This window comes from Branchiostoma belcheri, unplaced genomic scaffold (assembly GCF_001625305.1).
Source record: "Branchiostoma belcheri isolate BF01 breed outbred unplaced genomic scaffold, Haploidv18h27 scaffold138, whole genome shotgun sequence".
Lineage (NCBI taxonomy): Eukaryota > Metazoa > Chordata > Leptocardii > Amphioxiformes > Branchiostomatidae > Branchiostoma > Branchiostoma belcheri.
This window is the reverse complement of record NW_017802802.1, coordinates 471160-486565: the sequence shown is the minus strand read 5'-3', so window position 1 is coordinate 486565 and position 15406 is coordinate 471160. Positions and strand designations below refer to the sequence as shown.

General features: G+C 40.8%; 1 pseudogene; it reads right to left on the bottom strand.

Annotated features, from left to right (window-relative positions):
• Window positions 1-11582: 11582 nt before the first annotated feature.
• The window catches only part of LOC109464424, a 7857-nt pseudogene continuing 4033 nt past the window's right edge, over window positions 11583-15406 (bottom strand).

The window sequence follows — 15406 nt, the reverse complement described above, 5'->3', positions numbered from 1 at the left end:
TACACGTCCAGATTTTTGATGGTTTGGAAAGCGTGTTCTCTCCTTACAGCGGAAAATGCAGCATGGAGAATTGTTCGGAGTTTGACAAATCACCACATCTTTACCGCTTCATTGTGTCTTCTGTACAGGGGACCTCACAGCTTCATTTCCAAGTGCAGATGTCAAGGGGGCAGTAAGTGGCAGTCTGTCCAACAGTAGAGACTCTCTCCCATTCACCGGTATTTCTTTTTCAGAGTTCTGCTCTCTAAAGACAAGGATTAGCTCTTTTGTATGGTTATGTGCACCCTAGATGAAAGGAAGCTGGCAAAAAGGGGGAAAGGCAAGTTGAGGAGATGGCTTCGGTCCATTTCTTCTGCTCCTACCTGTCAGGGAAGTAATAGATTTGTTTATGATGTCATCATTATGCCATTTTATTCCATTACCGTTCCATCTGCTGCTAATTTTCCCGGGCCACGCAGATGTTTCCGGCGCCTTGGCCATTGTCTCCCGAAGTCCAAGTTCAACCGCCGCTGGGCAAAGTCGCGAAAATTGCCGGCCTGGAGTACGGGAGTCCCTGCCCCTTGCTCGACTTTGAGAGCGCGGCGAGGTTCATTCCATGACATTGACGAATGACCCAAGCTAATGTATGCATTGTGCCCCCCTTTGCCTTATTCAGCGTCGGTAATGGCCCACATTCATCATTAGGCTGCAGCCTGGGGTCTGGACAAGGCAGGTGGTTAACAGTTTTAACAGGGCAGGGGTAAATTAACCTTTCGTCAACCCCGAGATGAGGTCGCAGTCCCATTTGGGAGGCGGTCTCGGCTACAACGCTACTGCAACCGGCTTCATCCCGTGCACATGGTCTTGTAGCGATAATGGGGTGATAAGGCTCACGAATCACCCCCTAATAGGGCTGGCAGGCATGTTGACACATATTACGGCATATGTAGCCGAAAATTAAAGATTATGTTTCAGTTTGCCAAATTATCATACACTGCGAGCTGTTGTCGATGCCAATTACATGAGTGGCGCGCTGAGAAGGGCAGTGCTGGCATATGAAGCCGGCGTTCTGCTTAACAGTGGCAAAAAACTGCATCGTTGCAGAATAGATATGATGAGAAGCCGTATTCTATTGCTGAACACTGTTGAATGGTTATTGTATTCCTGAGACAAAGTCAAACAAAGATCATTATTTTGCACTGTACCTATGAAATCTATTGATTAATATATGACTAATTGAGAAAGTATGGATTCTGAAGAATTTGAGAATGATCACGTATGAATAGTAAATGATCAATTAATGAAAATTGTTTGGAAATATGAACATTTATGAAAGTTTTTAGATTTCTTGTCTTGAAAAGTTTTCATTGGACTCACTTACTTAATGGCCATTGCATGAATCATCAACACTGGCAGGGTTCAACTTAGTGTACTTCTTTTTGAAAACAATTTTTCCATTGTACTTTGTCTATCAGAGTGAATAAGTTGTCAGTTTGATACATGTAACGAAAGAACAAACAAACAAACACTGGAACCAACCAATTAAAAATCTAAAGGCGCACATAGTCAGGACATAAATCACATTAAAGAGCTCGAAACATTAGGCTTGCAGAAGAGTCTTTCAAAATCATAGATGTGAAAATCTAGGATGTGTATAATTATAAGATTGGACACATATTAATTTTGATCCATGATTTGTTGTGTGTGTTGTTCTTACTTCTTTTTGTTAATTGGGGATCATCCAGCGTAAACAACATCAAGGTTGAGACTTTGAAGCATGTTTGTAAGCCTAATTGATGGCAGATGAGCCATCACATTGTATTTAATTGTTAGTGCGCTTCATTTGTATGTCATTAAGCAGGGGTTGTCTAGACAATGGTTTCTAAATGATACTGTTTATCCTGTGTTAATAAGGGGGAAAAGACAATGACACACTCCCCGAAACACTGGCTGTGGCAGGTGTTGGCATCATGCCATACACTTGTTTTGAAAGGAAACGGAAAACAATACAAGTACACACTGCTTTGTACGTTGATCAAACCAGTAAAGTGAAATAAAGAAATGTTTGGATAACAGCAGGTTTTACTATGATTTAGTATCATTTACTCTTGGAGCGTCTACAAAGTTATAATTGACTATTAAAATGGTTTCAGAAATGTTGTTCGCTCAGAATGCATACAATGTAAAACAAACCCTATTGATCATTTCTCATAAATATTGATACAAGGCTTCCAACCCACTTCTGTCAAATATCATCAAGATATTTTGTAGCTAGCTGAAACTGGACACTTTAAAGCAGTGAGAGTAGGGAGGAAAATTACTCCCAGATTTTCCCCTTTTAAGACCGTCATCTCGAAATACAAGCAGTAATCCCAACTGGGTCTTCTTAATCCCACGCCGAAAAAAAAGTGGTTTGGGGAATTATTGATTGTTGGGTTGTCATCCAAGGTGGAATTTTTTGTTTTGCTGCCATGAAATTGGAGGTAGTACAGAGGAATCTTTTTGATATGCATTCTGTGACTACTTGACCGGCTAACTGAATTGCCTTAGTGTACTAAGAAACCTTATTTTAAAGAAAGCAGTGTTTTATTTGTTGCTATCTTGTTGGAAGTGTGTGTTCTTTGCCAACCTACTAAATCTTCAACCCTTTAGCAGTAGGCACTGAGTTTTATATCTAAGAAGCTTCCAGACTGAATACTCCCAAGATATACAGCCCTTATTCAATCATTGCATGAAAGATTCTCTTCTGTCAAATTATGAGGCCCTGGATTACAAGAGTTTTCTTTTATACAACCAAACTGTTTACCTTGCTGACGTTTCGGTGTCTGTCAGACACCTTCCTCAGCTTCTTGCTGCAATATGTAGACAATGTAGGTGGCGCTTTTGTGGCGAGAATCAGAATTCCAGTCAGGAGCTCTGAGGAAGGTGTCTGACAGACACCAAAATGTCAGCAAGGTAAACAGTTTTCTTGTGTAATTTATAATAAAAATAAAACTTGTAATCTATGCTTCACCAAAGTCATGAAACTGTTTTCGGAAGTATAACTTCTGGATCATCCAGGTTCGTGGGTGATGCAGTAGAGTAGGAGAAGGTTTCAAGTCAAGGGTCTCTTATGCTCTTTGAAGTTTGAAGCAGTGTGATCTCCCCAAGGAATAACTTTCAAACGGGTCCTGCTTTCCCTATCATATTTAAGAAGTATTGCAAACTTTCAAATCTTGCCAGCAATGGATGACGAAATTGCCCCAATTTATCAAGTGGAGGTATTGGAGCCATTTCCTCGGTGGCCTCTCACCTTGGAGGATAGTTTGGAACTTGTTAGTGCTGGAAGTTGGCCAAGATGTAACCAGAAAAATCAAAGAGCACAACTCTACCAATTGCTATAAAATTCTTATTAGGAAAGACTTGGATTCTGAATTTACGTTTTTGATAATATAAGTCTCCTGTCCCCAAAAAAACATTGTTATGGAAAGAGATATTTAAATGTTTTTAGAGAGACATGATTTTTGAAATGAAAAAAAATGGACTTGCAAAGTTAGAAATAAAGCTACTCTCCATCATTCTCCTTCACAACTGAAGATTTTCTCTCATTATGTTTATGACAGGAAAACATAAAAAATTGGGAATATATTTAGTTTGGCCTATGAAATATGTTGGGTGGATGGAGTCCAATGGCGGCCCGGGATCCCAGGGGAATGGAAAACAGCTTACTGCGTTTAACGGCCCATCTGGCCATGTGCCGCCTTATGTTATGAACAATGCCCTCGTCTCACTGTGAAATGCTGTGAAATCCATATCAGTAAATAAACATTCAGCTCAATACTCGCCAAAAAGTGGAAGATGTGAAGCAATGTCTATAAAAAAAAGAGTGATTTGTCTTGTTGCTTGAGAAGGAATTGTTTCATATTAATTTTTTGTGTGTAACATTTCGGGAAGTAATACGCTGAAATTAATTTTCGTAAATCAACATAAATGGACTTCATTCTTGAAAAAAGGGACATGAAATCTATATTGATATTGTTACCATTATACCCATCTGCAGTTGGTCTTGATATGTGGACAATGTTGTATGGTCAGATCATAGTCTTTAACATTGCAGTATCAAGACCATCTTGGAACAATACAACAATAGCTATCGCAGATACTGGTGTAGCGTTACCCAATTCTTCTCCTTTCATCCTGACTGATCGAGACATTGCCCATATTTCATACATGCCTCCCTAATTTTTTGTCAGGTTATAAAACTCGAAGCTAATCTATACAAATGTTGCCGGCAATCTGTTAAATGCCACTTGAGAACATTTCACAGCAACTGGAGTACCTGTGTAATTAGTTGTTTCTTCATAAAGGCGAGAAAATTGTTGAAGGAAATTAAGTTCGTGTGTAAAGGAAATGCCACGAAAGACTACCCAATTATTTGTTATTTGCCATAGAGGTTATATTATGTTCGTTTTTCTTCTCTATCTATTACCACGTCTACTTTATAGCAGAAGGTACGTGTATAAACAGGGCCTTCATCAATTCATATTTCAGTGTCAAAAGCTACCACACATACTTTCCAAATTTGAACTTAAGTTGGTAACAGTTTAACAACACCAAAAGAAACAAACTTTGTAGTACGCAGACTACAAAACTCAACACTCTGATGGACATTTAGGTAACTGTACATTTTTCTGGCCTTATACAACTCACATTTCCAAGCCAGGGCCTGTCCTAGCAGTTTCAATGAACAAAAAATTAAAAAAATATATATCAAGAATATACACAAATTATGCTTGTGATTATCTCCTAAACATTTTGTGTATTTTGTCGTCTTTTGTATGATACTTTAGTGTAAACTGCCCGGCCGGGCCCCGGCTTGGAAATGTGACCCTAGCATTATATGGCATTGGGGTCAAGCAGCCATCATCTCTTCTTTAGACAACATTGACACGGAGTCATCATAAAATCGAAGCAATATATGATGTACATGTACAAGGATATGTGAATAAAGAGTATGTTGGTCCATGGTTAAACTAAAGTTGCTTTCACCGATTGATCTTGGACTGATGAGCTTTTTCTGGATTAGTGGTCACCTGTTCAAAATGGTCATATTTATTTGGTCAGTCACTATGAACTATTTTCACTGTGTATGGTCATAGTGGTTTACTTTGTAGCATTAATGTACTTTAAAACTAGTAAAAGGATATAAACTTTCTGATGAGATAGATACTTTTATAAGCCTGTCAAGACAAACCAAACAATAAAGTGACTGATGTGTGCATTATGTTGAACCTTAGTGTGTTGAATTTCTAACTCTCCCCTTGAAATTTTGAAGGATTACGTGATGGATTGCATGAAAGGTCATTGTGTCTCTTTCCAAGGTCTTAAATATGCAAATTCTTCTGTTTCTGTTCTGTGCATTTGTGACTGATTACCTTCATTGTAATGAACAATTAATCTACTTTGTACTGTTGGTTACACATATTATAAAGGACAAGAATTTTTTTGCAAGTGTCTAAGGAAGAGACCAAGGTTCTTGCAGTCAAGATTATGATTCAGGACATGCATTCCCCAAACCAACCAGGAAATGGCAAAACAAAACCGGGTCTTTGCGTCTTAACTCGGGCACAACCTTAACGGTTCATGTCCGCCCAATTACGAGGCAGTAGCTCATCATTGGGTGATTGATGTCCCAGAGACAGTGACACCGCTGCGAACCCCGGCACCCCACCTGAACTTTCCCAAAGTAATTACAGGCGAGCAGGATGCGCCAAACAGTGGCATCCCATCACAGCCAGGCAATTTACTCGTTTTGCATGCTCCGTGGGCTCTAAATTACAAACCAAGGGACTTTAGTAACGAAAAGCCAATTGGATCTGACAGGGGAGTCAGCACGCTTCCTGACTCCGATGTGCCACGCACAACAAACAGCCGAAATTACATTAGATTTATTCAATACTGTCAGGATTATGCCAATTCAGACGAAGTTGGGTGTGCGGGAGTCGGAGGGAATGTCACGACAGATCTCCCGTTTCCACCCTGCCAATAACGCCGAGCACAGTCGCTGGAAGGCTGTCGATTCCACGGTGCCGCAATACCGAGTATTTGCCCACTATCGCCCCCTTGTTCACCCGATTATCCCAAACTAGGGCTCATTATTGATTCTATTGACACAAGCTGCAGAATTAATATTTCCCAAGTAGACATAAATGGAAGCCTGTGGTCCCTGTGAAGCCTAACCATTTGTCAAACCGCGCACTTTAATAAACATTAAGAAGCTCGATATTGGAAGGTAATATCCCAGGTTGGCTCAAAATGACAACACTAAATCTTCGGGGCAATAACTCTAGTCGTGCTAATAACGGCAGCGTTCGCCTCATGCGCCCAATTCTAATACTGAGCACCAGTCAACGGCAATTACCCAATGTGCCCTCTGCCCCCCTCAACCTTTGGAAAGCCGACGAGAGACAGCGATTCTGCACCACGAAATGAAAATAGCGATGATTAGAGGCACAAGTTAACATTGTACTTCATACCTGGCTGTCGCGGGAGAGGGAAGACATAAATCACGCCTAACAAGATCAGCCCCCTACAAATTCCATAATATCTGGCTGCCATCCTTGGTTGACTCTTATTACAACCTAAATGGCACAATAACCACTTTGTTTCTGCTCATTTTGATGACTTGCACCCAGACCGATCATTCACACCACCCCAGCCCCGGCTCAAACACTAAACCTGCCCTTCGTAAACTCGTAAAACGATGGGCACACAATGGAATTTGCCAGTGCAATATCTAGTTTTATTTGGAAACTGTCTGCTGGGGGAAATGCGCCGGAACATAAAAATGGATCCGGGCTTTATTGAACTCGCAGCCCAGACAAACACGGCCAAATCTCCCTCATATGTTCTCATCTGTCCCAATTTTCCTGCTGTATAGGGCTGATGCTGCTCTATTGTCTCTTCATTTGTGCATTGATTTCGCTCATTCTGTCAACAATTGTCCCCCATTATCTTTATCAATTGAATCAAGCCGCCTGTTCCATCTGTTCAAGTCCAAATTTTCGACCGATCGCTGGGATTATCACGTGAAAAGCACCTGTCTGGACCAGGGTGCCGGCTTCCAAATCAAACCATTTGGTGGGCTGAGCGGCGGTGCCAATAATATTTATCCACTCCAACCTGTTCATTCAGAACAGCACAAGCTGGGGTAGTAGGCATTGTTGCTGAGGAGTTAGGGAAGGCTAACATAAGTCTACTGTACAGTAATAGAAATAGGGGGTAAATTGCCTCCCTGCCACTCAGGATGGGGTACAGACTACATGAACTTCTTTGGATTATGCTTAACCTCTACCAGGCTTCAGAAGCGGCTGGAAAGAGTAGAAATTGCAAACTGTTCTCCTTTAGCAGACCAACTCCCCTGCTATGTTATCTGTCTATTTGGCGAATTTCGGCGAAAAAGACACTTTGGGACATTTTGGGACATCAGACATAATCAGAATGTCAGCCCTTTTTTTGTTTATCAGGCACACATCCCAGCTTTTGGATCCGGAAAAGTCCCCCAAATTTCCTGTCTACTCTGTAATTATAGTGCGCCTGCATGGGAGTGAACGTAAGCAAAATAAAGTTTAGTTTAAGTCATACAATATTTCCCAAAAAACTGGTTGGGACAGTTCATCTTCACTTCGGGGCAACAGGAAGAAAAGTTAATTTCGAGGCCTGATAACTGTTTTTCCAATGTCATTTGTTGACCTCCCTCCTTCTCTTCCCCTTTGGTATCCAGTTCAATGTCACTCAAAGAAAGTGTGTTCTTGGTATTCTTACAACATGGCCAAGCCATCGTGCCCTTGGCACCAGTTTAGACAGACTAGTTTGTCCTGTTCTCCTAGGAACTTCTTCGTTGGAGATGTGTTGTTGCTTTTAACCACCTCTGGTCTTGCTGTAGGGAAGATATCCTAAGACATTCCAATGCTATCAGACACACAGTTTGATGTATTTACCATTTATTTTGCAATTGATAGGTTAATAGGACAATGGAATAGGACAATATCAGCAGATGAATGGGCACTGCATCTAGGTAATGGGGCCATTGCACCAGGAGAGGGACAATTTTAAATCCCAGGCTAGTGAGGAAGTGCTGTACACTATACAATATCCCTATGAGAGATTGGAGAGGAGAAAACAATAAAAACAAGAGTTCAGAGATCACATACCTCCATGAAATACCACAATGAAATGAGCTCTGTCCCTGGTGCTGACCATGTTTCCCTGTCCCTGTTGCTAACTGTGTTTCCCTGTCCCTGGTGCTGACTGTGTTTCCCCTGTCCCTGGTGCTGACTGTGTTTCCCTGTCCCTGACTGTGTTTCCCTGTCCCTGGTGCTGATTGTGTTTCCTTGTCTCTGGTGCTGACTGTGTTTCCCTGTTCCTGGTGCTGAATGTGTTTCCCTGTCCCTGGTGCAGACTGTGTTCCCTGCTGCAGACTGTGTTTCCCTGTCTCTGGGGCTGAATGTGTTTCCCTGTCTCTTGTACTGACTGTGTTTCCCTGTCCCTGTGTGGATTGTTCCCAATGTAATATTTACATCAACATACAAATGCCTGTTTCAAATTGCAGTGTCTAAACTCTGTAAAAACTGAACTCTTTGGAGTCCCAATCAGTACATCCTCGGATTAATCTGGGTTGACACTGCTGAATTCACACAGCAAGAATTAGAGTTTATTCTTAGACACTGTGAATACGAAGGCTCCCAAGTTGCTGCCACATAACGAGAAGGTAGAGGGTAATTGCCTTCTGGTTTATGCCGGGTGGCAAAGTAGTCATGAAATGTCAGCGCGGCTGATTAGCAGAAGATGCATGTTGTCACACATCCCTGAGCAGTTAGCGTCGGCTTTTACCACAGGAGTAATCATTAAACTTTGCCTCCATCATTAACGGGGCACATCAACCCCCTGTTAGAGGGGCACTTAGCTGAAATGGATGCATCTTTGCAGTGGAATCATTGATTGCATTTGCACTGCGGATAGGGAGTCTGACCTCTGCTCTTGGGTCAGAGTCTTGCTTGGACGGCCTCACCTTACCGCGGCGCCCACATCAGGATATTGACTTGACTTCAGTACATATCTGACAACATCAAGCGCCTTTGGATTCCTGATCGATTCTGATATTTCCACTTCAAGCGCCATGGGGCTCGGAAAGGGGAGGGGTCAAATTGCGACAACTGTCGGTATTAAAGTTGTATCTGGTGATATTTTAGAGCAAAGGGGTAATGTGAAATCTATCAAGGGCCCTTCCAGAAATAGCAAATGTGAATCCAGAGTCCTGTGATTCCTTATACTAACTATCAAATTGGTTAACTGGTGTTGTGGTGTTGTTGTTTCCAGTCTGCTTGTTTGTTGTCAACAAAGTTGGGTGAGTCCAATTTGTTGTGTTGGAAATTACAGTTTAAATTTGCTTCATAACGGTGATGCATGAAGTTACAATTGTATACATGGTCTCCCTACGCTCATTTCATTTACAATGCCTTTATAGTGACTGTGACATCCAATAGAATTTCCTTATCTTTCAACCTTTTGTGAGGGTAGAAAGGGAAACTTCACCAGAAACAACACAGATCTAAAAAAATTGTTCTTTGATAATAGATTTTTAAAAAAACACAATTCCTCCAGAGGGTGTAGAGAGTCAAATTGAATGTTGAAGAACCTCCCCATCTTCCAGCGATCAATACATGCTATTAGAATCTGTGAGAAGCAATTATTGTTAACATTTTCTTGTGTCATTGTGAACATCTTGTCTCATAAAGTTGTAATCATTTTCAGATTAAAAGACAAATAAAGACAGTATTGCAGTACTGGTGAATGTATATTCCTGCCATTGTTGGTTATTGTTAACATACGCTTGCATGATTATTACTACCGTTACATTTTAACCTTTTGGGCCCTATGAGTGTCTCCCTGAGACAAGTTTACTAGTTGGATGCAAAAGGCCACAGAAATTTTATTCAAAGCTTTAAGGATACCGGTAACATCCTATCTTATGTTCCAAAAATTAGCCAATTTTTCAATGGTACATTTACGTAATTTATCTCATCCATAGGAGCTATTGTTTCAAGATACTGCTTAGTATGGCTCTTAATTAGGTGGATATGTGTCATACTAAATTCAACTGTTACGTGACAGAAAAAGTTGTTAAGTTACTGATCCTTGTCAATGGTTGTTTCTACCTTCTTGAAAATTCTATGTAGCCCCACAAAATGGCAGTTGACAAATGCAGCTGGTAGATTAACTGTTACCATATAGGAAAATAGCACAACAAACCTGAGAATCAACACACAAACTGAAAAGGGTTGACACCACAACACACCAGCCACTCAGAGACAGTGTCCAACATTTAGTGAAAATATAAAGTTGTATTTCATTTTGTGATCATGGCTTGCCTTAATAGTAAAGAGAGAGATGCTCTGTCACAGACTTATTACCACATAGACAAATTTCCGCGACCTTGTATTGTTGTCATGTATTGTTGTCATGTCTGCCTATATGGGTCAATTTCTTTATACTTCATTCCAAAAGTGAGACCAAATCAATCATACATGTCTGACTATATTATAAGTCATATCGTTAATTATAATTGTAGGATAGATTAGCCTTGTAGTATTGTTGATTTACTGCCATACATTGTACCATGTATAATTATCAAGCAATCAAGTTCTTTCTAGGAAAACAGGACAAAAGCACCACGTCCATGAAATCAGGTTTATGTGCCTTTGGTTGGCAAATGGTTAAAAGTGATGTAATGTGGTGTAATTTTCATATTTAGGGTTTGTACGAGCCCAGAAAGGATATGCTATCAAAGCTAATGGCTTACAAAATAAACCCATCTTCCTTCTGTCAGCCACAATCGCTGTTTGATAGATCAGACCATATTCTCCTTCACTCTCTCACCAGGCGACAGAGACATCCAATAAATAGATTTTGTAGATATTGTCGGACCTGAAAATGGGTGGTGGCAATAAGCATCCTTTTCGGGCAATCACGCGCAAATTCAATTTCGTGTGCCAACACAATCAAGTCGATATTTGTGCCGCTGTCAGCTGGCATCAGCGCGGTGGCGAGCCCAATAATTTCCAAACGGGACTGACAGATACAACAAAGCATTATTCCGTGTGCGATGAATGGAACAAGATGAAATCATGTCGGGGCGGGAATCGATGGGATGCCATCGCAATTGACACCCACAATCTACGCACAAGTTTAAGCTTACTCTTCAGCTGAAGCTAGATCCACAATTTTGAAATAAAGGACACATTGTGAAGGTATTATCTTGAGAAAGAGAAAGTTTTAAGAGCTAGAAATTCAGCTTGACTTTGGTGAGTTAAAAGTTCCGGGCAAGATTAACAGGATGATTTTCCACTCATTGCTTAGCACACACTTCATTTCGTGAATGACACTCAAATATTGATATTAATACCTGTTCTTTGTTAGCTGCAAGGGGAGTGCAGAAAATTTCATATGATCTCCTGATAGAATAATTTATGACATGCTCATTTTTTTTTACAATTTGATGTCCATTATCACATCTTCATTTTGCTGCAATATTATGAAACTAAATTGAAGCACTGGAAAGAGACTTTTCCCAAACATCTTTTATTTTAATGTACAAAATAATGTATAAATACTGCTGAACCACTACATATACATTCAGGAAGATAACAACCTTTAAGAAAATCCCCTGTTGAGCTGTGACTTTAAATTACATAATTAAGATACATAACATTTTGTTTTCCTTGATATCTCCACACACACACACACACACACAGTAACCCGACATTAAATCATCAATTAACATAATTATGATTCCTAATTTTTTTAAAGTTTCGACCAGATCAGTATTGCATTCAATTTAGAAAGAAACTTTTGAGACTTTCCTTTAACCAGGCACTCAGATATACCACCGGTATGCCCCTAATTCCATGATATTATGTACATCACCAATTGAAAAATAGCTCTGTGAAAACAATACAGACATAAGAACAGGCTTACAAACATCCTTCGGTGGCTAAGGCACACTACTTGGCTAATGGATACTGTCTTGCCACTGTAGGATCTGCTTGGAGATGAAAATAGCAGCAAAGGCACACTCATGATAGTTGGCTGCATTTCAGCTTAGTTGTGCTCTACCAGCATGACTCTACACATTAGTGTGCAACAATTTACAGTATAAAGTCTTAGACCAGAAATAGGTTTGCACCAATCCCAGAAAGGACAGTTGGGAATGAAAAGATGATGCTGTTGTCACCATATTTTCTTAAGTACATGTAGGCCACAGAAACACACTTTTATGGACATCCTATGACTGGGATTGTGTAATCATAATTTGCTGCAACAGAAGATTTGTCTAGTAATACTAAACATAATTCTGCCAGGGCACATATATCTGCTACCCAAAAAAACTGCAATGCACGTCCCCAGTATACATGTAATGCACTACTGCATATCTAAACTGTGCATAACTTGGTATGTGCTGCACTAGAGATTTCTCAAACAATGTGACCCTGCAGATAAATGTTAATAGTGGTTAAATGTGTGTCCAGGTGTCAGCCATAAAATCTAGTCGCTGTGGCTTCATGAATCAGATATTGATTGTTCCCACAGACTACAGCTAGGTATGAAAAGGAGACTCCATGGTCGCTATGCTCTCAAAGTCCTCCTTGGTCTGCTTGTTGAGCAGCTGTGGCAGCTGGACCACACAGCCCCTGTCCTGGTACACCTGGCAGTAGTCCAGGATGTAGCGAATACAGTGGTGACGAGCCTCGTCGTCCATGCAGACTGGGCAGGGATTGAGGGGGTTTGTCCTGTCAAAGTCACACAGCTCGTCTAAACGCTCAGACTGTAGAAATATGACAGATTGTTCATATTGTATCTCAGTATGTTTGTTTTATTTGCAGGATGCTTCATTGTTGGTTGTTGATTTGTTCCTAAAATTCATGAAAATAAATTTCACAAATAAATCAACAAAGTGAAGTCAGGTACCCATTTTACACCTGGGTGGAGTGAGGAAGGTTGTTTAGAGTGCCTTTCCCAAGGACACAAAGTCTTGCCAGGGATCAAACCCATGACCTCTCGATCCCATGACCACTTAACCATTTGATGCCACTGTAAATACATGTTTAGTAAGATATGAAATCACGACAGAAATTACACCAGTTGCCCTCACCTCATCCTCCTCTGACCCGTGGGTCTGTCCCACATCCGCCCCCCAGGTGTCGCCGTGGTCTGTCTCGAAGTGGAACTCACTCATCCGAGTCTGCTGACTCTCACACTTCAGACGAGGGGTCATTGGTGCAACCTCGTTCACCCAGGTCTCGTACAGGGCCAGGGCATTGCCAAAGGAGTATTTCCGCTCGCTCCTGCTACCTGTGGCAAAGGGTGAAATGGGATAGAACAATTCAGTGAAAGAAGACACCAAAATGCATTACAAGAGAACAGGAAATAAAGTCAAACCTGCCCAAGAAGGCTACCCAGGGGGACTTGGGTAATGTGTCCGGGTGGCCGGCTTGAAGCAGTGACTGCTTAGTCAGGTTTGACTGTAAATGGGAGAGGAAATTTACTTGTGTTAAATGAATACAGTGGCTCTTATTTTGTATAATACAAAATTTTGGATGTATGGCATTGCCAAAGCAGTATTCCTGCTCGCTTTTTCTACCTGTTATCTGCATTACTAGGTAAGCGGCCATACTGAGGTACCAGTAATAATCATTAGCATAAGGCCACACCAATTTAATTTCTTGGTTAACGGATTCGCCCGCTTCATTTTTTTCTGATTTGCAAATAAAAATAAAAAGTCAGAATCAACTGCAAAATGCTCATATTTTGCCCTGAACAGTTGAAAAGAGTCCTTTTCTTCCTAGTTGTTACAGTTATTCTATCTTTCAATGCAATGGTATCATTAACAGTTCAAAATTCATTGTTTAAATTTTGAACCAGCCTGGTGTGTTGACTTCAAGGCTCCTATCGTACCATTTTGGGCCATAATAGGATGCCTAGGCCTGTTTTTATTTTTATTTTTTTTTCGCTCGCCCGCTCCATTATTTTTCTTCAAAAATCCGTTAACCAAGAAATCAAATTGGTGTGGCCTAAGGTTATTCCTACCCTCAAAGACAGTCTCAGCCTCCACTGGGGGAGCGTGCTTGCCATGTTTCTTCCACCATGGCTTGGACTTCCACCACAGGGCAACAGCTTGCTGACGGCCACCGCCTGAGTCAACCTGAGAACATATGGAATGAATTCCTTTTTTCTGTCTTTCAAAATACTAGTGTTTTATTTTTCATTTCAGACACAATTTACCTAAAAAGATGTCTGTAGTCTTCTACATATCACATACATGTATCTCTTAAGTTACTAGTATGTACACACACACACACATACATGATACAATAAAGTCAGACTACATATGAACATCAGGACGTAGCATGTCTTTTTGCCCCATGTTGGCCATGTGGTCACAGTTGTAACACCTGCACTCACCTGGTGCCAAACATCCAGGTACAGGCAACCCCCTCCCCCATGTTAGCCAAGTGAACACCTGTTAGAGGTACAGTAACACCTGTCCTCACCTGGTGCCACCACATCTGTGACAGGCAGTCACAGATGGTACAGGCAGTCCCCTGCCCCCATGTTAGCTGGGTGATAACACCTGTTAGCTAGGTTGTAACACCTGTACTCACTCACCTGGTGCCACCACATCTGTGGCAGGTACAGGCAGTCCCCTTCCTCCATGTTAGCCTGCTGGTAGTGCACATTCATCACACGTGGAAACTTCTCCAGATCCACCTTGTCTGCCGGCACAGGTGAAACACCTAGGGCAACACATGTACAGCAAAGACACTATCTTTACTTGTATTTATATTGGGAACTTTGGGAAGATTTGGTAAATTAAGAGCTGACTATTAAGAACTTTATTCATATTGATTTTGGGAAGATTTGGCAAAGCAGGAGCTAGTTATGAAGAACTTTGACTCATATAACATGCAAATTCAATGCAATGTGAATCAAGGTAAAAACTAGAGTTCCACGATCTCATACCTTCGCCAAATGATGTTAGCCTTTATGAATAAGAAACATACTAATCACCCTGATTATGCAAATAGGATCCTCAATTGCATGAATTATATCAGTCTGTTGATCATATTCTCCATCAAAAGACAGTCTAATCTTAAAGAATGCCATTTTCTCATAAATTATGCAAATGTGGTCCTTATTTGAATAAATTATGTTTATATATGTTCACCTTTACTTAATTCTTCAAACACCCCAAGTATGAAATTCCAGGCAGTTACCACTACGCAATTATAACATTTTCTCATTAATTATGCAAATTAAGTCTTCATTTGCATAATCAATATTTGCCTGTGTTTCTCTCGTTCTTAATAACTATGTTACTAAGCTTGAACTT